Raw genomic sequence first — 24,812 nt, 5'->3', positions numbered from 1 at the left:
CCCGAACCTGGAATCGGTTACAGTTACAAAAGTTACAGTTATAAAAAAAATGTAAAAAAAAAAAAAAAAATTACACAAAAAAAGTATAAAATAAAATAAAAAAAATAGTTGTTGTTTTATTGTTCTCTCTCTCTATTGTTCTGCTCTTTTTACTGTATTCTGTTCTGCAATGTTTTATTGTTATTATGTTTTATCATGTTTGCTTTTCAGGTATGTAATTTTTTTATACTTTACTGTTTACTGTGTTTTATTGTTAACCGTTTTTTTGTTTTCAGGTACGCCATTCAGCTGCAGCATGGATAACTCGGCAGCAACAGCGTTTGCTCCCATGATACATAAAGCCGTGACTCCAGCGCTGTCGGAGGTGATTTCACCACCACAGTTAAAAAAAAGAGCATATATGCCGAAGCATGGGGGCAGCAGGGGCGGAGGAGCGATTTGCTCCTACCTTTTGCGGGTGGATGCCCCCATGCTTCGGCATATATATATCTTAGCCACAGGTTGCGTTAAAAAATGTTTTATTTTTTACTGTTTTTTTTTTATTTGCTTTGCAGGAATGGTAAGTCTTACTGTTATACTGTAATGTCACTTTGTTTCATTGTTAACCATCATTTGCTTAGCAGGTACGCCATTCAGTTGCAGCACGGATTTATTCATCTTGACAGCAACAGTGTTTGCTCCTACGATACATAAAGCCGTGACTCCAGCACTGTAGGGGGTGATTTCACCACCACAGTTAAAAAAAAGAGCATATATGCTGAAGCATGGGGGCAGCAGGGGTGGAGGAGGGATTTGCTCCTAACTTTTGGGGCGGATGCTTTGGCATATATAAATGGTGCATGTATGCCCATCATTAGAAGTGGGTGGATGAAGGGAGGTATTCTAATGGTGGGCATACCCAACGATCAATCTTTTTTTTTCGTTCAGCCCACAGGCTGCATGAAAAAAAGTTTACAATATATGCCCAACAAGGACCAGCAACGTACTGGTATGTTGCTGAACTTTGAGTGGTTATACCAGAATGATGCCTGCAGGTTTAGGTATCATCTTGGTATCATTCTTTTCAACCAGCGGTCAGCTTTCATGTAAAAGCAATCCTAGCAGCTATTTAGCCTCTAGACTGCTTTTACAAGCAGTTGGAGGGAATGTCCCCCCCACCATCTTCAATGGTTTTCTCTGGCTCTCCTGTCCCAACAGGGAACCCAAGAATGCAACCGATGATTCGGCCAGCTGACCATAGAGCTGATCAGAGACCAGAATGGCTCCAATCATCTCTATGGCCTAAGAAACCGGAAGCTACGAGCATTTCATGACCTAGATCTCGCCAGATGTAAACAGCGCCATTGGGAAATTGGGAAAGCATTTTCTCACACCGATCTTGGTGTGGTCAGATGCTTTAAGGGCAGAGGAGAGATCCAGGGTCATATGTAAACAGCAATTGCACCATGCATGTGAGGTATCACCGCGAAGGTCAGATTGAGGGAAGTCATTTTAGTAGTAGACCTCCTCTGTAAATATAAAGTGGTAACCTGTAAAGGCTTTTAAAGACTTTTAAAAATATATGTAGTTTTCCGCCACTGCACGTTTGTGTGCAATTTTAAAGCATGTCGTGTTTGGTATCCATGTACTCGGCCTAAGATCATGTTTTTTATTTCATCAAACATTTGGGCAATATAGTGTGTTTTAGTGCATTCAAATTTTAAAAAGTGTGTTTTTCCCCCAAAAAATGCATTTGAAAAATCGCTGCGCAAATACTGTGTGAAAAAAAAATGAAACAAACACCATTTTAATCTGTACAGCCTTTGCTTTAAAAAAATATATAATGTTTGGGGGTTCAAAGTAATTTTCTTGCAAAAAAAAAAATATTTTTTCATGTAAACAAAAAGTGTCAGAAAGGGCTTTGTCTTCAAGTGGTTAGAAGAGTGGGTGATGTGTGACATAAGTGTAGCACGAACCCCCAAAGGAGCTGCTAATTTATTTGGGCCTGTACTCTGCTTTATACCCCTTTGAATATCTCAGTCCCCCTGACACAGCTGTGGTGTAATAGTGTGCAGTTAGAACGAAATCACAAAGGCAAGTTCACAAAACTCAATATAATATACCTGTTTGTAGTTACCTTACCCTCCTCTTGGCTGGTGATGAAGAGTAAAACAACACTCACACAGTTGTACTTAAATAATAACCGTATTTACTGTATTTGTTTTAGAAGGGTTAAACTACAATGGTTGTACTGTCAGACCAACATAGTCTGACAGACAAATACATTTTATATTACAAAGGTACCATACAAGTGTATAATGTCTGAAGTAATATATGAGAGGTATAACAAAGTAAATAGGATACCGTCAGAGTGAGTGTATCTCACTCTAAGCACTGTCCTATTTCCTGCGCACTTAAAGCTGTACTAAATCAAATGACTAACTTGATTTAGTATAATACAACACTAGGGAGCTCCCTCCTGTAATATCACACCACCCTGATATAGTAAAATAACCCCAGGCCTTATGTGTTACTCAACAGTCCTTCTTTGTCTTCTTTTCTTCTGCTAGCAACAAGGTAATTTTGTAATCCAAGGGTTAGTGATTCCTTAACAAAGTAATCTGAGATATAAAACAAAGTCCTGATGCAGCAGAGCTATAACTAACTTGGATGCAGTGACTTAGTGTTGAATCCTCTTGATTTTGCTCGTGGGACTACAGGTCCCAGCAACTCTGTCTTGTGTAAACTGATGTATGAGAAACTTGTGGGCCTCAGCCCTCTCACCCAACCGGGACAATGCTATCAGGAGACTCCGCTCTGGTGTGCAAGGTTCTTCCTCCGGCCGGCCGACAATGCTGCAATGCTCCTGTCCTCAAGACGCTCTGGAACTCCCAGATGACTACGACAAGCTCCTCTGGCTCCTTCCCAGTCTTGCCCTGTCGTCAGTCCAACTCTGTGGGATGTCATAATGCCGCTGCTCGGATCGCTGCTCCGTGGAGGTAGGCCACACTGTGCTGAAGACCTCACACAGATCCTCCCAGGCTGGCCATGCATGTCCAAGAGACCTAAGATGGCCGCTCCCAGCCCTTTTATAGGCTTCCCACAATACAGTTCTGTCACCTGAGACTTGTGGGAGTCACTGTGCATTGTGGGCAGGTCAAGTTAATGTCCAGATATAAACAAACAAAAACGTCCAGATCAACTTGAAAAGCGAAAAGAAAATAGATTCAAGTCCTTTTGCACTTTATGGTGCCAGAGGATAAGATATAACATTAACATTAAGTTACATCAAAAATGTGTCCCCGCTAGGGATGAGCCAAACACCCCCCTGTTCGGTTCGCACTAGAACATGCGAACAGGAAAAAAGTTTGTTCGAACACGGGAACACCGTTAAAGTCTATGGGACACGAACATGAATAATCAAAAGTGCTAATTTTAAAGGCTTATATGCAAGTTATTGTCATAAAAAGTGTTTGGGGACCTGGGTCCTGGCCCAGGGGACATGGATCAATGCAAAAAAATGTTTTAAAAACGTCCGTTTCTTCAGGAGCAGTGATTTTAATAATGCTTAAAGTCAAACAATAAAAGTGTAATATCCCTTTAAATTCCATAGCTGGGGGGTGTCTATAGTATGCCTGTAAAGGGGCGCATGTTTCCCGTGTTTAGAACAGTCTGACAGCAAAATGACATTTCGAAGGAAAAAAGCCATTTAAAACTACTACTATTGCATTGCCGGTCTACAATACACATAGAAGTTCATTGATAAAAATGGCATGGGAATTCCCCACAGGGGAACCCCGAACCAAAATTTAAAAAAAAAATGACGTGGGGGTCCCCCTAAGTTCCATACCAGGCCCTTCAGGTCTGGTATGGATATTAAGGGGAACCCCGGCCAAAATTTTTTAAAAAAATGACCTGGAGGTCCCCCTAAATTCCATACCAGACCCTTCAGGTCTGGTACGGACTTTAAGGGGAACCCCGCGCCAAAAAAAAAAAAAAAAAAACGGCGTGGGGTCCCCCCAAAAATCCATACCAGACCCTTATCCGAGCACGCAACCTGGCAGGCTGCAGGAAAAGAGGGGGGATGAGAGAGCGCCCCCCTCCTGAAATGTACCAGGCCACATGCCCTCAACATTGGGAGGGTGCTTTGGGCTAGCCCCCCAAAACACCTTGTACCCATGTTGATGAGGACAAGGGCCTCATCCCCACAACCCTGGCCGGTGGTTGTGGGGGTCTGCGGGCGGGGGGGCTTATCGGAATCTGGAAGCCCCCTTTAACAAGGGAACCCCCAGATCCCGCCCCCCCTGTGTGAAATGATAAGGGGGTACTTGTACCCCTACCATTTCACTAAAAAACTGTCAAAAATGTTAAAAATGACAAGAGACAGTTTTTGACAATTCCTTTATTTAAATGCTTCTTCTTTCTTCTATCTTCCTTCATCTTCTTCTTCTGGTTCTTCTGGCTCTTCTGGTTCTTCCTCCGGCATTCTCGTCCAGCATCTCCTCCGCGGCGTCTTCTATTTTCTTCTCCTCGGGCCGCTCCGCACCCATGGGGGGAGGCTCCCACGCTTCTCTCCATCTTCTTCTCTTCTTCATCTTCTTCTTCATCTTCTTCTTTTCTTCTCTACCTTCTACCCCCTTACCATTTCACACAGGGAGGGGCCGGGATCTGGGGGTCCCCTTGTTAAAGGGGGCTTCAAGATTCCGATAAGCCCCTCGCCCACAGACCCCCACAACCACCAGCCAGGGTTGTGGGGATGAGGCCCTTGTCCTCATCAACACGGGGACAAGGTGTTTTGGGGGGCTACCCCAAAGCACCCTCCCAATATTGAGGGCATGTGGCCTGGTACGGTTCAGGAGGGGGGGCGCTCTCTCGTCCCCCCCTCTTTCCTGCAGCCTGCCAGGTTGCGTGCTCGGATGAGGGTCTGGTATGGATTTTTGGGGGGACCCCACGCCGTTTTTTTTTTTTTTTGGTGCGGGGTTCCCCTTAAAATCCATACCAGACCTAAAGAGTCTGGTATGGAATTTAGGGGGACCCCCACGTCATTTTTTTTTTAAATTTTGGTTCGGGGTTCCCCTGTGGGGAATTCCCATGCCATTTTTATCAATGAACTTCTATGTGTATTGTCGGACCGGCAATGCAATAGCCGCGAGTAGTTTTAAATAGCTTTTTTCCTTTGAAATGTCATTTTGCTGTCAGACTGTTCTAAACACGGGAAACATGCGCCCCTTTACAGGCATACTATAGACACCACCCAGCTACGAAATTTTAAGGGATATTACACTTTTATTGTTTGACTTTAAGCATTATTAAAATCACTGCTCCTGAAAAAACGGACGTTTTTAAAACTTTTTTTTGCATTGATCCATGTCCCCTGGGCAGGACCCAGGTCTCCAAACACTTTTTATGACAATAACTTGCATATAAGCCTTTAAAATTAGCACTTTTGATTTCTCCCATAGACTTTTAAAGGGTGTTCCGCGGCATTCGAATTTGCCGCGAACACCCCAAATTGTTCGTTGTTCGGAGAACTTGCGAACAGCCAATGTTCGAGTCGAACATGAGTTCGACTCGAACTCGAAGCTCATCCCTAGTCCCCGCTACATAAGCTTCATGGAATATTTTATATTGTGACACAAGTTGCGGGAAAAAGACATTTTTTTTTTTTTTTTGGCACAAAGTTGTCACTAAATGATATATTGCTCAAACATGCCATGGGCATTTGTGAAATTACACCCCAAAATACATTCTGTTGCTTCTCCTGAGTACAGGGATACCACATGTGTGAGACTTTTTGGGAGCCTAGCCACGTACGGGACCCCGAAAACCAAGCACCACCTTCAGGGTTTCTAAGGGTGTAAATTTTTGATTTCACTCCTCACTGAAGCAGCAAAATGTATTTTGGGGTGCAATTCCGCATATAACCATGGCATGTGTGAGCAATATATCATTTAGTGACAACTTTTTGTAAAATATATATATATTTTTTGTCATTATTCAATCACTTGGGACAAAAAAATAAAATATTCAATGGGCACATGCCTCTCAGCAATTTCCCTGGGGTGCCTACTTTCCAAAATGGGGTCATTTGGGGGGGGGGGGGGGTTATACTGCCCTGCCATTTTAGCACCTCAAGAAATGAGATAGGCAGTCATAAACTAAAAGCTGTGTAAATTCCAGAAAATGTACCCTAGTTTGTAGATGCTATAACTTTTGCGCAAACCAATAAATATATGCTTATTGACTTTTTTTTACTAAAGACATGTGGCTGAATACATTTTGGCCTACATGTATGACTAAAATTGAGTTTATTGGATTTTTTTTACAACAAAAAGTAGAAAATATCATTTTTTTAAAAAAATTCGGTCTTTTCCATTTATAGCACAAAAAATAAAAACCACAGAGGTGATCAAATACCATGAAAAGAAAGCTCTATTTGTGGGAAAAAAGGACGCAAATTCCGTTTGGGTACAACATTGCATGACCGCGCAATTAGCAGTTAAAGCGATGCAGTGCCAAATTGTAAAAAGTGCTCTGGTCAGGAAGGGGGTAAAACCTTCCGGGGCTGAAGTGGTTAAAAAAGGCCTATATTATTTTCTAAGTGTGCATAATATAACTGGGTACTAACATTTATAGCTAAAGTTCATCCAGGGAAAATCTGATTGCCTCTTGGGGGATCAGGGAGGAATTTTTTCCCCTGCTGTAGCAAATTGGATCATGTTTTGCTGGGGTTTTTCACCTTCCTCTGGATCAACTGTGAGTGAAGGATTGTGTATATGGGATTGTATTTTTTTGGGGGTTGAACTAGATGGACTTGTGTCTTTTTTCAACCTGGCTAGGTAACTATGTAGCACCCAAAAATTACTGACATTTTTAAAATTGACAAAATTACAGTTTTAAGTGCAAATTTCAGTATTTAGGCTACAAACAAGTACAGTATGCAATTACCAATGTGATTTAAGGTAGATATTAGGGCAAAAAACATTTATTTTTTTATTTTTGAAACAGAAAGTTAGAGCTTCACGATTAATTGATAAAAGATCACAATCTCAATTCGACCATCAACATGATCTTAATCCAGCATTTTCACGATTCATGTAAAAAGTGCAAAGCAGTTCCCCTGCTCACAGCTGTCAAAAAAAGCAGCCAGCAATGTTTATCAACAACATTGCATCTTCTTATTTGTTCTTCTGTTTATTCATTTACAGATCAAAGGGGTGAACTTTGGTCTGCAAATGAAGGCAGTTTAAAGCAACACTGTCACGTAAAAAAAAAAAAGATTTTTGTTTTTGTTTTTATTAAATTGTTCCTCTGTTTAACCCCTTATTAACCCTTATTTTACTCTAATCAGCCTTATTAACTCCGCATTCTTCTTCTCCATGTAATTATTATTTATTTTATAAACTGTTAATAATTAAAACTTTTTTTTATTTGCTTTGTTCATTAATATTTTTACACCTTTAACATATATTTATGTTTCACATTGCAAAATTTAAAAAAAATATTTATTTAATTTGTAAAATAGCTTTCCAATGCTTTGTACCATTGCAGACAGCTAAAGTGTAAACAGAAAAGTTGCGGTAGGTATCAGTAATTGGTATCAGCGAGTACTAAAAAAAAGATCCTACTATAACTTAATGGTCATTTTTTTTTTTTTGTTTCTTTAGACATTACATTATTTTGCATTACATTTCTTTAAATTTAATTAAAGCAAAGCGTATTATGTATTTTTTTTTTTGCCATCTTGTTTGCTACCTAATGTTCCGGGGGATGTAAATCTTTCAAATAAAAAAGTTCTTCAGAATCGTGAGAGAATTGTGATCTCATTGTATCTCAGGGAGGCAAGGACTCAGGGAGGCAAGAAATTAGAATGGGTGGCACACACACATGAAATTGACTCTCAGTGACACTGACAGCAATGTGCAGCAGCACAGATGTTGATGACACCCCTGTGATATGATACGTCCCCCCCTGAGTCACAGTGACAGCCTCTCTCCATGCTAGGTGGTCAATTCAGTCCAACCAGCACTGACAGTCCGGCCCTGTCTTGCCTTGCTCCCATCCCACACACGAGGCTTCGGCCACCATGACATCACACGACACGCTCAGACACCACCACTGCCAGCGCCACCCGAACACACTGTAGCAGGCAATCGGCTGGTCTTGGACAGCTCCGGATTAGAACTGCGCATGTAAATTTCCAAGCCAAGCATCGCAGCCCTATTTTTTACTGGCAACCTTTTCCTATCACTGGCATTTACTGGCAGTAGAAAAGTGCCCGTTTTTTTTACTGGCTGCCAGTTGGCAACACTGCATTACATTCTGTAGCAATTTACTGTTGAGTTTACTGTAAACATACATATAATATAATAAAATAATGATACGCAGAGCTTTTTTCTCCTTCTGCCCTGACCTTCCTGATCACCGTCACTTGTCTTTGCCCCCCTATCCACCTCCTAGTGCCGCTATCTTTAGTGAATACAGAGCCAAGTATAATTTTAAAGAAGTTTAGTTTTTTTGTATGGAAGAATACATTTCCCACAGCAACAACAAATCCTTCCCAGCAACAAAAGACCCCTCAGCAACAATAGATCCTTTCCCAGGAACAAAATATACCCCCCAGCAACAATAAATCCCCACGAGGGACAATAGATCCTGTCACGGAATGTCCCTCACTTCGCTTGAGTGCTTCCGTCAGTATAGCGCTTCCTAAGTTCTGGAACATGAGTCCAATGGATCTGGCTATAGGAACACCCAAGAACTAGAACACCAGTCTTGGAGTACATCAGGACTAACTCTTTATTTGAGATCTCACACACATTTATACACCAGGATGACTCAAAGCTAACCTAATTAACATGAGCTAATTTACTACAAAATTTACCCAGACCAGATGACTCAGAGACATGACCTGTAGGACAGACTTGTGGGCACCAAGCTCCACACCAGGGGCGGATCCAGAGTCTAGTCTCGGGAGGGGCACTGCCAGAAAATATATTTTTTTGGGGTACATTTATCGGGGAAATGGCTGGTGTTGGCGCTTCAATCATCACGGCACCATGGTTGTTATGGTGTCAGGATGATTGAAGCGCATTATTACTATAATTACATTGTTATAAAAAATTAAATAGTTTAACTCACCATAATGCAGAATCAGTGGGAGCCCCGAGTATGTCACTTGCCACGTCACCTGTCACTAGATGCAGATTGTCACTTGCCACGTCGCCTGTCACCAGATGCAGATTGTCACTTGCCACGCCGCCTACCACGTTGCAGATTGTCATTTGCCATGTCACTTGCCACGTCGCCTGCCACTGTGCAGATTGTCACTTGCCATGTCACTTGCCACGTCGCCTGCCACGTTGCGGATTGTCACTTGCCACGTCGCCTGTCACCAGATGCAGATTGTCACTTGCCACGTCGCCTGTCACGTTGCGGATTGTCACTTGCCATGTCACTTGCCACGTCGCCTGCCACATGTTGCGGATTGTCACTTGCCACGTCACCTGTCACCAGATGCAGATTGTCACTTGCCACGTCGCCTGTCACCAGATGCAGATTGTCACTTGCCACGTTGCGGATTGTCACTTGCCACGTCGCCTGCCACATGTTGCGGATTGTCACTTGCCACGTCGCCTGTCACTTGCCACCTGCTAAGGTGGTCTCTTGTGTCCCAGAGACAGGTAGCAGAGAGATGATGTAATCTCTCTGCTGCCGCAGCTGCCTGCATGGAGGGGAGGAAGTTGAACTGCAGGGATGCAGGGCGGGCGCCGGGCGGTGAGAGATGATGTCATCTCTCTGCTCCCCCCGCCGGCTCCCTGATTGGCCAGCAGGCAGCAGCCCGCCCACAAACACATTGGGCGGAGGCTCTCTCTCGCCTATGGAGCTGCCCGGCGGCTCCCTCACTTATGGAGCCGCCCAGCGGCTCCCTCAGTCACCGAGCCGCCCAGCGGCTCTCTCAGTCACCGAGCCACCCAGCGGCTCTCTCAGTCACCGAGCCGCCCAGCGGCTCCCTCAGTCATCGAGCCGCCCAGCGGCTCCCTCAGTCACCGAGCCGCCCAGCGGCTCTCTCAGCCACGGAGCCGCCCAGCGGCTCTCTCAGTCACCGAGCCGCCCAGCGGCTCCCTCAGTCACCGAGCCGCCCAGCGGCTCTCTCAGTCACCGAGCCACCCAGCGGCTCCCTCAGTCACCGAGCCGCCCAGCGGCTCCCTCAGTCACCGAGCCGCCCAGCGGCTCTCTCAGCCACGGAGCCGCCCAGCGGCTCTCTCAGTCACCGAGCCGCCCAGCGGCTCCCTCAGTCACCGAGCCGCCCAGCGGCTCTCTCAGTCACGGAGCCGCCCAGCGGCTCTCTCAGTCACCGAGCCGCCCAGCGGCTCCCTCAGTCACCGAGCCGCCCAGCGGCTCTCTCAGTCACCGAGCCGCCCAGAGGCTCCCTCAGTCACCGAGCCGCCCAGCGGCTCCCTCAGTCACCGAGCCGCCCAGCGGCTCTCTCAGCCACGGAGCCGCCCAGCGGCTCTCTCAGTCACCGAGCCGCCCAGCGGCTCCCTCAGTCACCGAGCCGCCCAGCGGCTCCCTCAGTCACCGAGCCGCCCAGTGGCTCTCTCAGTCACGGAGCCGCCCAGCGGCTCTCTCAGTCACGGAGCCGCCCAGCGGCTCTCTCAGTCACCGAGCCGCCCAGCGGCTCTCTCAGTCACCGAGCCGCCCAGCGGCTCCCTCAGTTGCTGAGCCGCCCAGCGGCTCCCTCAGTCACCGAGCCGCCCAGCGGCTCTCTCAGTCATGGAGCCGCCCAGCGGCTCTCTCAGTCACCGAGCCGCCCAGCAGCTCCCTCAGTCACCGAGCCGCCCAGCGGCTCACTCAGTCACGGAGCCGCCCGGCTCCTCTTTAACTCACGGAGCCGCCCGGCGGCTCTCTCACACACCCTGCTCTCACAGTCACCTGCATTTCTCGGAGGGGGCAATTGCCCCGTTGCCCCCCCCCTGGATCCGCCCCTGCTTCACACAGTAGTATAAACACAATACCAGGAGCTAATTACAATTAACAATACAAACAACAATCTCCCCCCTCCTCAGCCTAGACTGTTCGTCTCCTAGCCAGTGCTGGTGGCTAATGTGATCAGCTCATTCAATTAACACACATTACCATAAACATCAACACAGGGTTCATTAGAACAAACAACAATGAGTTGAATACCTTTAGAACCTAGACTAAACTCATTTACATTAAACACATTATAGCTGACATCAGACAGGTGAGTGGAGTTGATGACATTAGCATCTTCTCACAGTATGAGTCCCAACAGTATGACTCAGTCACTATTGCTACTATGGCAAATACAGGGTCCCCAGAGTCTGTGTGTTTTGGGGGGACATGGAGCTGAATCCAAAGTAGCACCAACCCCAGGGTCCCCAGGCATACAGCTCACAGAGAGCACCATTCCCCCAAATGCCAGGGCGGATAATCTGTTGGCAAGAGGCTAGCGTTCAGTCCCCTCCAATAGCCTCTGTCTTGGGTGAGTCTGCCACATTTCTCCCCCATCAAAGGTTGACTAACAAGGTCCCAGACCTCCACCTGGTCTAGACATGTGTTAGTCAGGCAGAGTGAACTCACATAGTCTTCCCGCATGATCTCCATTCTTGGCTGAAAGGAATAGTTGACCTCAGTAGGTGTGGGGCAGAGGTCATTTACTCTCTGTCTGGCTGCCAGAGGGGCCGATCACCCCTGCTTCTTGAAGCTGTAGAGAGACACTATGTGCTAGGCAGAGGCCAGCGGTGCTCTGCCCTGTTGCCAGTGATTCAGCTGGGAGTAGCAGCTCCACTACATCAGTTTGTCGTCGGAGGGAGGGGCCAACTGCCCCGGCTCCCTGGAACTCCACAGTTGTTGCCGGTGCTGGACCAAGGTTGGTAGCACTCTGCCCTGTTGCCAGCACTTCTGCTGGGGACTCCGCATCCTCCGCTCCGGCTAACCATTGGGGCAGGAGGCTGGCTTCCTCCACTCCCAAACTGTGTAGCTGCCATTGGAAAGGGGAGCTGGCTGCTTCCTTTTCCATTCCCTCATCTGGCTGCTGGGATGACAAGTCGATGGTACTGTCTCCCAGGTGCACGGATCTTTGCTGGGGAGGAAAGTCCGCTTCCTCCACCCTGGCCAACTGTTGGGGAGGAACAACACACACCTCCTCTCCCTTCTCCCCCTGTATCTGCTGCTGGGAAGTGATTGCCACCTTCTCACCCTGAGCCTCCGAAACTGCCACAGGTGTGGGGCAGAGGTCTTGGACCCTCCATCCGGTTGCCAGCACTTCTGCTGGGGGTTTGCTAGGTGGTTCCTCCTCTACAGAAACGTCTATTAAATCTCCAGTCTCTGGAATTGATTTCTGGGGATATAGGTTCACCATCTCCTGTCAATGGAACCCAGAAGATGTTATCAGTGCTGGGCAGAGGTTAGCAGAGCTCTGCCCTGTGGTCAGCACTTCAGGTTTGGGAACGGCAATCTTCAGATTTTCCACTGCTGATTCTCTGGCATGCTGCTGAATGTGTTCTAGCAGTTTCCTGTATGCCCTTTCCAGATGCCGTTCCTTCTTTAGAAAATGGCCCAGATCAGGTTTGAGCTCTGAGACCCCTGCAAGACCGAGCATAGCCTCTCTATATTCTCGCAGGTCCTCAAGGTCAAGTTCCCCTTCATCGCTAAACACAAAATGATCTGTAAGGCTCTCCCACAGCAATCCAGGGCCTCCAAAGTCATACCCCTCCGGAGAGCATTCTGTTGTCTCCCCTAAATATCCCTCCTCTGCGTGCCATTGCAGAGCCCGATAACGATTGTCCAGCTGTATCTCCTGCTGGGCCAACCTGTCCAACTCAGTTACCCATTGCTCCTGGGGCTGCTCTCCCAGGAATGCCATCCGCAATGCCCGTTGGTCACTGGCCCATTGCTCTTGGGTTGGAAAGCACTTGCCCTGTTTTATACCAGCGAGCTGGAGGGCTCCAATCCAGAGCTCCACCTGAATCTGCTGCCTGAGCTCCAGGTATTCATCCTCAGACACAGTCCTAGTGTATGTTGAAAGGATGATCCGCAGCAGCCCCGGGAACACTGATGCCAGGTCCATATCTCCGCTGGGGTGACTGAAGTCTGCTATCCTGATCTTGGATCCAGGTGGAGGTTTAGATTTCCCAGACTACAGGAAGCTTTCCCGCTGCTTGCCACCAATTGCACGGAACATCCCTCACTTCACTTGAGTGCTTCCGTCAGTATACCGCTTCCAAAGTTCTGGAACATGAGTCCAATGGATCTGGCTATAGGAACACCCAAGAACTAGACAACACCAGTCTTGGAGTACATCAGGACTAACTCTTTATTTGAGATCTCACACAAATTTATACCCCAGGATGACTCAAAGCTAACCTAATTAACATGAGCTAATTTACTACAAAATTTACCCAGACCAGATGACTCAGAGACATGACCTGTAGGTCAGACTTGTGGGCACCAAGCTTCACACAGTAGTATAAACACAATAGCAAGAGCTAATTACAATTAACAATACAAACAACAACCTCCCCCCTCCTCAGCCTAGACTGTTCGTCTCCTAGCCAGTGCTGGTGGCTAATGTGATCAGCTCATTCAATTAACACACATTACCATAAACATCAACACAGGGTTCATTAGAACAAATAACAATGAGTTGAATACCCTTAGAACCTAGACTAAACTCATTTACATTAAACACATTATAGCTGACATCAGACAGGTGAGTGGAGTTGATGACATTAGCATCTTCTCACAGTATGAGTCCCAACAGTATGACTCAGTCACTATTGCTACTATGGCAAATACAGGGTCCCCAGAGTCTGTGTGTTTTGGGGGGACATGGAGCTGAATCCAAAGTAACACCAACCCCAGGGTCCCCAGGCATACAGCTCACAGAGAGCACCATTTCCCCAAATGCGAGGGCCCATAATCTGTTGGCAAGAGGCTAGCGTTCAGTCCCCTCCAATAGCCTCTGTCTCGGGTGAGTCTGTCACAGATCCCCACCAGCAACAAAAGACTCCTGCTGGCAACAATAGATCCCCAATAGCCAGCATCAATAGACCCTTCCTCCTTTAACAGTGGATCCACCCCATAAGAACCCCAGGCAAAAGATCCCCCACCAGCAACAATAGATCCCTTTGCAACAGTAAATCCCTCCACCAACAATCCCCCCAGCAACACTACAACCAGCTACAGTAGATCCCCAGCAGTCAGCATCAATAGACCCCCCCAAGCACACCCCATCCCCTTTGCTGGTACATACATTCTGTGCTGGAGGTCTCGGAACTGCATTCCCCCATGTTCCGGGTGAAAAAAGCCATGATAATACCTGATACAACATTCTACAAGATACAACGTGACTCTTTAATGCAGTATTAAACCTAAAAGCAAAAAAAGCAAAAATTAAATTGCAGCTCACCAATCACTAGATTCTTTTGCTTTTTTCTCTGTTTTCATCTGGTGATCTGCCAAGGAACACACCTCCTGCATTTGGCCCCTTTGCCAATGACAGACCGATTGGACATCCACCGCTCCATAGACATGCAATATGATCCTGTCCACTAAAGACAGACGGATGGGGATCGGATTGGATGACAGTCGGATGGAAACAGACAGGCGGTCTGTTTCCTTCCAACATCCCCATAAAGAACAGTGGGCTGTGTACGTGTCAACTCTGCATCAGCAGGGATCGGCAGAGAGACCCCCTGCTGAGTGGGCTGATCTGCTGGCAGACTCCCACCAGTGTGAAAGGGGCCTTATGCCCCATACACACGATCGGACATTTATCGGACATTCCGACAACAAAATCCATGAATTTTTTTCCGATGGATGTTGGCTCAAACTTGTTTTGTCTACACACAGTCGCACAAAGTTGTCAGAATTTCCGAAAGGTAAGAACGCGGTCACATACACCATGTACGATGAGAATATAAAAGGGCAGTTCAGAACCAAGCGCGGCACCCTTTGGGCTCCTTTTGCTAATCTCGTGTTAGTAAAAGTTTGGTGAGAGACGATTCGTGCTTTTTCAGACTCGTGGTTTTCAGATTGTTTTTCTGTTGTTCAGTTTGTGCTTGTGGGTTTGTTTCTTGTCTTCAGTGCGTGCAGCGAGTTACCCTTGACTCTGTCATTGTGTTCTTGTTCGTTCGTTACTGATTTTCAGTTCACTCTTCACAGGCCTTGCTGTTCTTCAGTGCGTTCTGTTACTTCATTCTGAGCAGCCGACCGTTTTCTAGCCATGTTGCGTGTACGTACTCATCATAGAGTTCATGTTGTGTGGGGGCTTGGTGTTGGGGTCCTTACTTTGACACAAGCCCAGTCCATGAACAGGGTGGGGAGGAGTTCATGGACGAAGAATTGGTTGCTCCAGCGTGACCAGTTCTGTCACATGCCTTTGCTCCGTGAGATCCGTGAGAATAATCCTGATGATTTCAGGAACTTTCTCCGGATGACGGATCCCGTTTTTCACCATTTGTTGGCTTTGCTGACCCCTTATATTAGCAGGCAGGATACCTGCAGAGGCTAGTCACCACCCTGCGGTACTTGGCGATGGGGAGAATCCTGCAGGACCTCAAGTTCTCAACAAGCACCTCCCCCCAGGCTCTGGGGATCATTATCCCGGAGACCTGTTCTGCCATCATCCAGGTCCTGCAGAAGGACTATATTAAGGTAAGGTTTTTATCCTTTAACATTACATTTTATTGTATGTTTGATAATATATTGTATTTCTTTCCTCATTCCCTAATTACCATGATTGTAATATGCTGTGAATGTCCCCATTGTCCTCATGCATGCTGGATTTTTATGTAATTTTTTTTGGTCCTTCATGCATATTTGCCTTCACTTACCTCCCCAGCATGCTCTCCTGGGCCTATATTCACCTTGTGTAGTCACTTAACAATGTATTTTGTCAGCACCATAGTAGTGCTTTACCCTAAATACCCCCTAAAATGTTGAAAATTGTGATTTGTGCTTGAAATTCTGGCAGAGTGCCAGAGGCTTTTTTTTTGGGTCAAAAAATCATTTGGAACCCTCCCCCCCCAACTGCTAACTCAGCTGATACCAATCCTCTATCTATGCTCAATCCTCTATCTGCTGACTTTGCCAAACCCATACACACTATACCAACCTCTTTTGTGGTCAGATTTATGGATGAATTCCCCAAAGCATGTAGTGCAAGGGCCTGCCTGAATAGTTTCAAATGGTAATGTTCAAAGTTTTTGTATCCTATTATTATCTTGATAGGTAATAGCAGAATGTAAAAATGTGCTAAAATGTGCACAGTGTGTATTTTCTCTTTGTATTAAGACACTTCTTACCTGTCCAGTGGGCTGCCAATAGTGTAAAGTAAGGAGGGGCTGGCCAAAGCACCCCCCCATAAAATTTCCAAAATGGCCCACGGGGGGGGGGGGGGGATCTGATAGGTGGACCTTATACCTTTGTCTTTAAATAATCCCTAAAAAAAAAAAAGTTAGACTGATGTTGGCCAAGAATGTGTGTGTCTAATCTGCTTTCCATGTTTATGTGCAAAATGAATAATTATTTATTCTTGTTTGACTCCACAGTTTCCTTCTAGCCCACAGGAATGGCAGACTGTGGCCTCCCACTTTGCCCAGCGGTGGGACTTTCCTAACTGCAGAGGGGCAATTGATGGGAAACACATCCACATCGTCCCACCACCCAACTCGGGGTCATACTTTTACAACTACAAGGGGTTCAATAGTATTGTGATGTTGGCGGTGGTGTCGGCTACTTACGAGTTCCTGTATGTGGACATGGGGAAGAATGGCCGGATGTCAGATGGTGGAGTCATCGCCCAGACGGAGTGCTACAGGCATCTCCAGAATGGCAGCTTGGACTTGCCACCTCCAGAAGAAAATGCACAAGGACTCCCCTTCGTCTTCGTTGCGGATGAAACGTTTGCGCTGGAGGACAATCTTATGCTGCCATTCCCTATGAGGACCCTCACCCCGGACCAGAGGGTTTTTAATTACTGGCTGGCCAGAGCCAGAAGAGTGGTGGAGAACACGTTTGGAATCATGGCCAGCCGTTTCCGCCTATTTCTTACACCCATACACATGGCGGAGTATAAACTCAATCATATCATCCTGGCTTGCTGTGTTCTCCACAACTTTTTAAGGAGAAATTCTGTGAACTATGCTGGCTCAGTTGGGCCTGAATCTGGAATTAATGTAAATGAACCAACCCTGATGGCGCTTGAAGCTGGCCGTCCTGGCTTGCCCCCCCTGAGTGCCCGCGAGGTTCGTCTAAGATACATGGAATACTTTGCGGGTGGGGGGCCATCAATATGCCAGACAATGTCTGAGCCTTTTTGAAAATAAAATCAAACTTTTAACTTACAAAATATTTGCTTACATTTACTGCTTGTTTTTCTTTTAGCTGACCATGACATAAATTTGGGCAGTCCTGAAAATGGCGTGATTCTGTAAAATTACAAAGCACTGTTGGGTGTTATTTACTAAAGGCAAAGACACTTTGCACTACAAGTGCACTTGAGACTGCACTGAAACGGCACTTGTAGTGCAAAGTGGATTTGCCCTTAGGAAATAACCCCCATTGTCACAGAAAAAAACTATTTTCACACCAAAAAAGTTTGCAAGAAGAAGCCACACATTGTTGATTCTCAATATTTTTAATCCAAGCACAATCACATGTGCATTTATAAAAGCTTTTTAAGACCAAACAACATGTTTGTTGTATATTTATATTTATAGGTGACATTAATAAAAGTAGAAATGTCCTTTTAAGGTAAAACAGGCATGTTTCAAACCAACAATAAATACACAAATCTGGAACTTACAAAGTTCAACTTTGGAAGAAATTGAAGGCAATATCAGACATGAGTATTTACAAACTGTGTTTGATATTGCATTCAGATGGGGTGAAGTCACCCCAGGAAAAGCCAAATTTTGAAGATGCACACAAATTGCCGAATGTCAACATGTGCTAGCTGCCATCATGGGGGATCAAGGGACGTGTTTTGGGGGTGCAACCCCTTCCTCTCAGCTACTTTATTATTGAGGAAGGGGTTGAACCCCCAAAACGCCTACATTGATCTCCCGTGATGGCAGATAGCACATGTTGACACACTGTGTGCATCTTCAAAATTTGGCTTTTTGACCAATATGTAAAAAAAGGTGCAACAAATTTTTGGGGAAAAAACGCCAACTACATTAGGGATTGTGAGGGGTTTTAAACTCTCCCTAAAACATCAACGATGTTCTTCATTTTGTTTTGAACATCACTGATGTTTTTCTGGATGTTTTCTAAGTCCCTTATTACACCCCATTATCTCCCCGATCAGGATCTGGGCACTTTCACTGGTGAAATGACCTTCATCCACAACATCATGATCACCTAAAAAGATATATAAAAAAAAACACACACCATGTATTATAAATCTGCCGGCATCCATCTCTTACCTGAGCCTGTGGTCGCAGACACTCACCTGTTTCCACCACGTCTCCTTCCTCCTCCTGCTCTGCTTGGCTTTGGGGGATTTCCACTTCTTCCTGAGGGGGGGGGTCTGTTGTCTCCTCGGATGAGTGATGTCCCCCGAGTCTTTTCTCCCCTATGTGAACAAAAATAGGTATACTTAGTACACAGATATTTGATGGCAGAAATAGGAATATGAAACATTGCTTGGAAGTGGGATACAATTGTCTGTTTTGGCAGAGTTGCAAGATGAAGAAATATTTTTTTTCTTTGTCAAGTTTGAATACTTACCTGTTTTGTACAAGCTTCACAGATGGAGACACCCCTATAGTATACACTGGAGCACCTGTGTGGGCCCCTAATAAAAAGGGTGTTCTGGTGTCCCACACTAGTGCTCCAGCGTCCAAATGTGTAAACAGCTGCTGAGTGTCCTCTCCTTACACAGAATCTAGATTCTACATTTCATTCTAGTTACCAACCCATCTAGACACCAAAATTAGTTTAAGAGAAGTAGGTTAGCAAAAATTTATTGAAATGCATATGGCCAAAACATGGTGTTTTATATGCCGAACGAACAATGTTTCATACGAACGAATAATGTGCCCATGAACATGAAAGTTGCCATTTTAAACTGTACAACAGTTAAGAAAAGCACATGGAGCAGCACAAACGTAATAGAAATAAAGAATAGGAACACAGGACAACTACTTACTTTTTTGCAGCACTCTCCTGATCCTTCTATACTGATCGTGCTCCCTTAATTTGAGGTCCGACCATTGCTTCCTGAGTTGATCCTTGGATCGCTGTACACCAAAATTCTTCTGCAGACTCTTCACAACTTTCACCATAATCTTGGCCTTTCTGACATTGGGGTTGGGGTAAGGTCCATACTTCCCGTCACAGTCGGCCCTTTTCAGTATGTCGACCATCTCCAACATCTCCCCAAAGGACATATTTGAGGCCTTAAATTGTTTCCTCCGGGATCGGGATGTTTCTGGCTCCGGGCTTTCCTCCTCGTTGCTGTAATTAGCACGCACCTGTTGTGTCTCCGCCATGTGCTCTTCCCCCACTGCGCCGAACGAGAAGGGATGGGAATAGTCTAGAAAGAACGTCAGGGGTGGGCGGAGTTTCACACATGTGCAGTGTATATAAAGCGTAACACGCGTGCGTAGTACGTACAATCTGTGAGCGGAGGAAGGAGTATCGGAGGCGCCGATCGTGATAACGAAGGTAAGATTTAAGCTTGGGCCTATACTGCTTCTAGATTGAGGCCTATATTGTGACAAGATTAGGAGACTTTAGCCTGACATTAGGGTTTGTCTTGTGTATTGCAGATAAAATGGATGGCTTCAATGACCACAATTTCCTCCCCCTGTTACATAGTTACATAGTAGGCGAGGTTGAAAAAAGACACAAGTCCATCAAGTCCAACCTATGTGTGATTATGTGTCATAATTACATTGTATATCCCTGTATGTTGCGGTCATTTAGGTGCTTATCTAATAGTTTCTTGAAGCTATCGATGCTCCCTGCTGTGACCACTGCCTGTGGAAGGGAATTGCACATCCTTGCCGCTCTTACAGTAAAGAACCCTCTACGTAGTTTAAGGTTAAACCACTTTTCTTCTAATTTTAATGAGTGGCCACGAGTCTTGTTAAACTCTCTTCTGGTCGTTTATGAACAAATTAAATAGCATTGGTCCCAGCACAGAACCCTGGGGAACACCACTACATACCCCTGACCATTCCGAGTACTCCCCATTTATCACCACCCTCTGAACTCGCCCTTGTAGCCAGTTTTCAATCCATGTACTCACTCTATGGTCCATGCCAACGGACCTTATTTTGTACAGTAAACGTTTATGGGGAACTGTGTCAAATGCTTTTGCAAAATCCATATACACCACGTCTACAGGCCTTCCTTTATCTAGATGGCAATTCACCTCCTCATAGAAGGTTAGTTAGGTTAGGTTAGCTGTTCATTGACGAATACAGGGAGCTGCCCTGTCTGTGGCAGGGGAAACATCCGCAGTATAATAATAAACAAAAGAGGCAGGCAGCGCTGGAGAAACTGCTGGAGTTGGTGAAGCCGGTGGTCCCCAAGGCAACCATCCCCTATTTAAAAGCCAAAATTGGTGGCCTGAGAAGCACTTATCTTAGGGAGCACAAGAAGGTTCAGGATTCCCAGAGATCAGGAGCTGCAGCATATTACGTTTATGTCCCCAGGCTGTGGTACTATGAGAGACTGTGATTTCTGTCAGACCAGAGTGAAGTCAGGGAATCCCTCTCAACCCTTCCTTCCACTCTTCCTTCCACCCTATCTTCCACCCCAGCTGAGGCTTCTGATGTCCAACCTGGGACTTCCAGCCAGGTAGAAGTGGAGGAGCCCAGCTCGAGGCAGGTATAGCATTTTTCTACAGATTTCTGGTCAATAAATAAATGATGTTTACTAGATGTTATTATTGATCACTAATTGCTGATTTAATAAAGTGTTTTACATATCAATAGACAGTAGTGGGCAAAAATAATTGGGACAAGAATGAAAAATGCTGGGCTCAGAATGATAGTATGTTATAATTGTTAACCACTTTAGCCCCGGACCATTATGCTGCATTATGCTTTCCAATTTGGCACTGCGTCGCTTTAACTGCTAATTGCGCGGTCATGCAATGCTGTACCCAAACGAAATTTGCGTCCTTTTTTTCCCACAAATAGAGCTTTCTTTTGATGGTATGTGATCACCTCTGCCATTTTTATTTTTTGCGCTATAAACAGAAAAAGACCGAAAATTTAAAAAAAAAATGATATTTTCTACTTTTTGCTATAAAACAAATCCAATAAACTCAATTTTAGTCATATATTTAGGCCAAAATGTATTCAGCCACATGTCTTTGATTAAAAAAATGTCAATAAGCGTATATTTATTGGTTTGCGCAAAAGTTATAGCGTCTACAAACTAGAGTACATTTTCTGGAATTTACACAGCTTTTAGTTTATGACTGCCTATGTCATTTCTTGAGGTGCTAAAATGGCAGGGCAGTACAACCCAGCCCCCCCAAATGACCCCATTTTGGAAAGTAGACACCCCAAGGAAATTGCTGAGAGGCATGTTGAACCCATTGAATATTTATTTTTTTTGTCTCAAGTGATTGAATAATGACAAAAAAAAATTACAAAAAGTTGTCACTAAATGATATATTGCTCACACAGGCCATGGGCCTATGTGGAATTGCACCCCAAAATACATTCAGCTGCTTCTCCTGAGTATGGGGATACCACCTTTCTGACACTTTTTGTTTACATGAAAAAATTATTTTTTTTTGCAAGAAAATTACTTTGAACCCCCAAACATTATATATATTTTTTAAAGCAAATGCCCTACAGATTAAAATGGTGGGTGTTTCATTTTTTTTTTTCACACAGTATTTGCGCAGCGATTTTTCAAACGCATTTTTTGGGGAAAAAACACACTTTTTTAAATTTTAATGCACTAAAACACACTATATTTCCCAAATGTTTGATGAAATAAAAAAGATGATCTTAGGCCGAGTACATGGATACCAAACATGACATGCTTTACAATTGCGCACAAACATGCAGTGGCAACAAAATAAATACATTTTTAAAAGCCTTTAAAAGCCTTTACAGGTTACCACTTTAGATTTACAGAGGAGGTCTCCTGCTAAAATTACTGCCCTCGATCTGACCTTCGCGGTGATACCTCACATGCATGGTGCAATTGCTGTTTACGTTTTACGACAGACCGCCACTTGCGTTCGCCTTAGCGCGAGAGCAGGGGGCGACAGGGGTGCTTTTTTTCTTTTCTTTTTTTTTTTTTTTTCTTTTTTATCTTATTTTTAAACTGTTTCTTTCATTTTTTTTTTTTAATCATTTTTATTGTTATCTCGGGGAATGTAAATATCCCCTATGATAGCAATAGGTAGTGACAGGTACTCTTTTTTGAAAAAATTGGGGTCTATTAGACCCTAGATCTCTCCTCTGCCCTCAAAGCATCTGACCACACCAAGATCGGTGTGAGAAAATGCTTTCCCAATTTCCCAATGGCGCTGTTTACATCCGGCGAAATCTAAGTCATGAAATGCTCGTAGCTTCCGGTTTCTTAAGCCATAGAGATGTTTGGAGCCACTCTGGTCTCTGATCAGCTCTATGGTCAGCTGGCTGAATCACCGGCTGCATTCTCAGGTTCCCTGTTGAGACAGGAGAGCCAGAGAAAAACACTGAAGACGGTGGGGGGGGCATTCCCTCCCACGGCTTGTAAAAGCAGTCTAGAGGCTAATTAGCCACTAGGATTGCTTTTACATGAAAGCCGACCGCTGGCTGAAAAGAATGATACCAAGATGATACCTAAACCTGCAGGCATAATTCTGGTATAACCACTCAAAGTCGTGAATGGCGTACCTGAAGACAAAAAAATGGTTAACAATAAAACACAGTAAACGGTAAAGTATAAAAAATTGCATACCTGAAAAGCAAACATGATAAAACATAATAACAATAAAACATTGCAGAATAGAATACAGTAAAAAAGAGCAGAACAATAGAGAGAGAATAGAGAGAGAGAGAACAATAAAACGACAACTATTTTTTTTATTTTATATATTTTTTTTTTTTTTTACACTTTTTTTTGTAACTAACCTCTATAACTGTAACCGGTTCCAGGTTCGGGTCTCTCAAAATGCGATGGCATCTTGGGAGACCCTGTGAAAGTGTGTCCTAGTCTGTGCAATGCTGTACCCTACGCTAATACTCAACTAGTGAATGGTAGTGTTCAAAACATTCACCAATGCAAAGACTAGGATTGTCAGGACAGGAGGGACAATAATAGCGGGTGTCACGCCTATATCCGTGCTTGCTGCAGACACAACATCTTTTTTGGGGGGGTTCGTTGGGTAGGAGTACTCGGGAGGACATAAAAATGCCTCTCATGCAGCCGACTGCATTTGGTTGGGGATGTGAATGGGGGAAGTACGGGCACTGCAGAAGTGGTGGGTTCCGAATTAGGATTGGCGAATGCAGCAGGAAGGGCACTATGGGCACGACGGGCCTGTGTTTGTCTTCTTCTTGGTGGCAGCGGGACACTACTTGTGCTTGCCACCTCACCAGCTTGAACTGCACTTATGGGACGCGCCACGTCACCAAGTGTTACTGCAGTGCTGGTTTGACTATGACCAGGGTGTACTAGGCCACTGGTGCTTGCCAGTTCACCAAAACGCTACCAAAAAAACTGTTAGCGATCGCAGGTATCAGGCCTGACTCTGCGAATGCTGCAGTTATGCGTTTAGTGTTTTGTAAGTGACAGTGATCGATCAATACTGCACTTGGGTGGGCTGGGCTGGGCCGGGCGGAGGGGCAAAACGCAGGTGCTAGCAGGTATCTGGGCTGATCCCGCTAACATTGCGTTTTTGGGAACCCTAAACTGCTGGGGACGCTAGTATAGATCTGATCGGATCAGATATTGATCCGTTCGGATACTATACCACTAAGGGAGGCGTATGCTGCGTGTGTGGGTGTTAACGGTACTGGCGCTAACCTGACGCTGCTTAGGGCTGGTGCTTGCCACTTCACCAAAACGCTACCAAAAAAACTGTTAGCGATCGCAGGGATCAGGCCTGACTCTGCGAACGCTGCAGTTATGTGTTTAGTGTTTTGTAAGTGACAGTGATCGATCGATACTGCACTTGGGTGGGCTGAGCGGAGGGGCAAAACGCAGGTGCTAGCAGGTATCTGGGCTGATCCCGCTAACGCTGCGTTTTTGGGAACCCTAAACTGCTGTGGACGCTAGTATAGATCTGATCGGATCAGATATTGATCCGATCAGATACTATACCACTAAGGGAGGTGTACGGTGCATGCGTGGGTGTTAGCGGTACTGGCGCTAACCTGACGCTGCCTGGGGTTGGTGCTTGCCAGTTCACCAAAATGCTACCAAAAAAAACTGTTAGCGATCGCAGGGATCAGGCCTGACTCTGCGAACACTGCAGTTATGCGTTTAGTGTTTTGTAAGTGACAGTGATCGATCGATACTGCACTTGGGTGGGCTGGGCCAGGCGGAGGGGCAAAACGCAGGTGCTAGCAGGTATCGGGGCTGATCCCGCTAACACTGCGTTTTGGGGAACCCTAAACTGCTGGGGACGCTAGTATAGATCTGATCAGATCAGATATTGATCCGTTCAGATACTATACCACTAAGGGAGGTGTATGCTGCGTGCGTGGGTGTTAGCGGTACTGGCGCTAATCTGACGCTGCCTGGGGCAACGCATATCACCGCCGGGCGATCAGGGGGCTAAACCTTTATTCGGTAATAAACGGTGGGTGCCCTGACACTATAAAAAATAAACGAAC

This window comes from Aquarana catesbeiana, linkage group LG02 (assembly GCF_042186555.1).
Source record: "Aquarana catesbeiana isolate 2022-GZ linkage group LG02, ASM4218655v1, whole genome shotgun sequence".
Classification (NCBI taxonomy): Eukaryota; Metazoa; Chordata; class Amphibia; order Anura; family Ranidae; genus Aquarana; species Aquarana catesbeiana.
Note: the sequence above shows the minus strand (reverse complement) of the source record.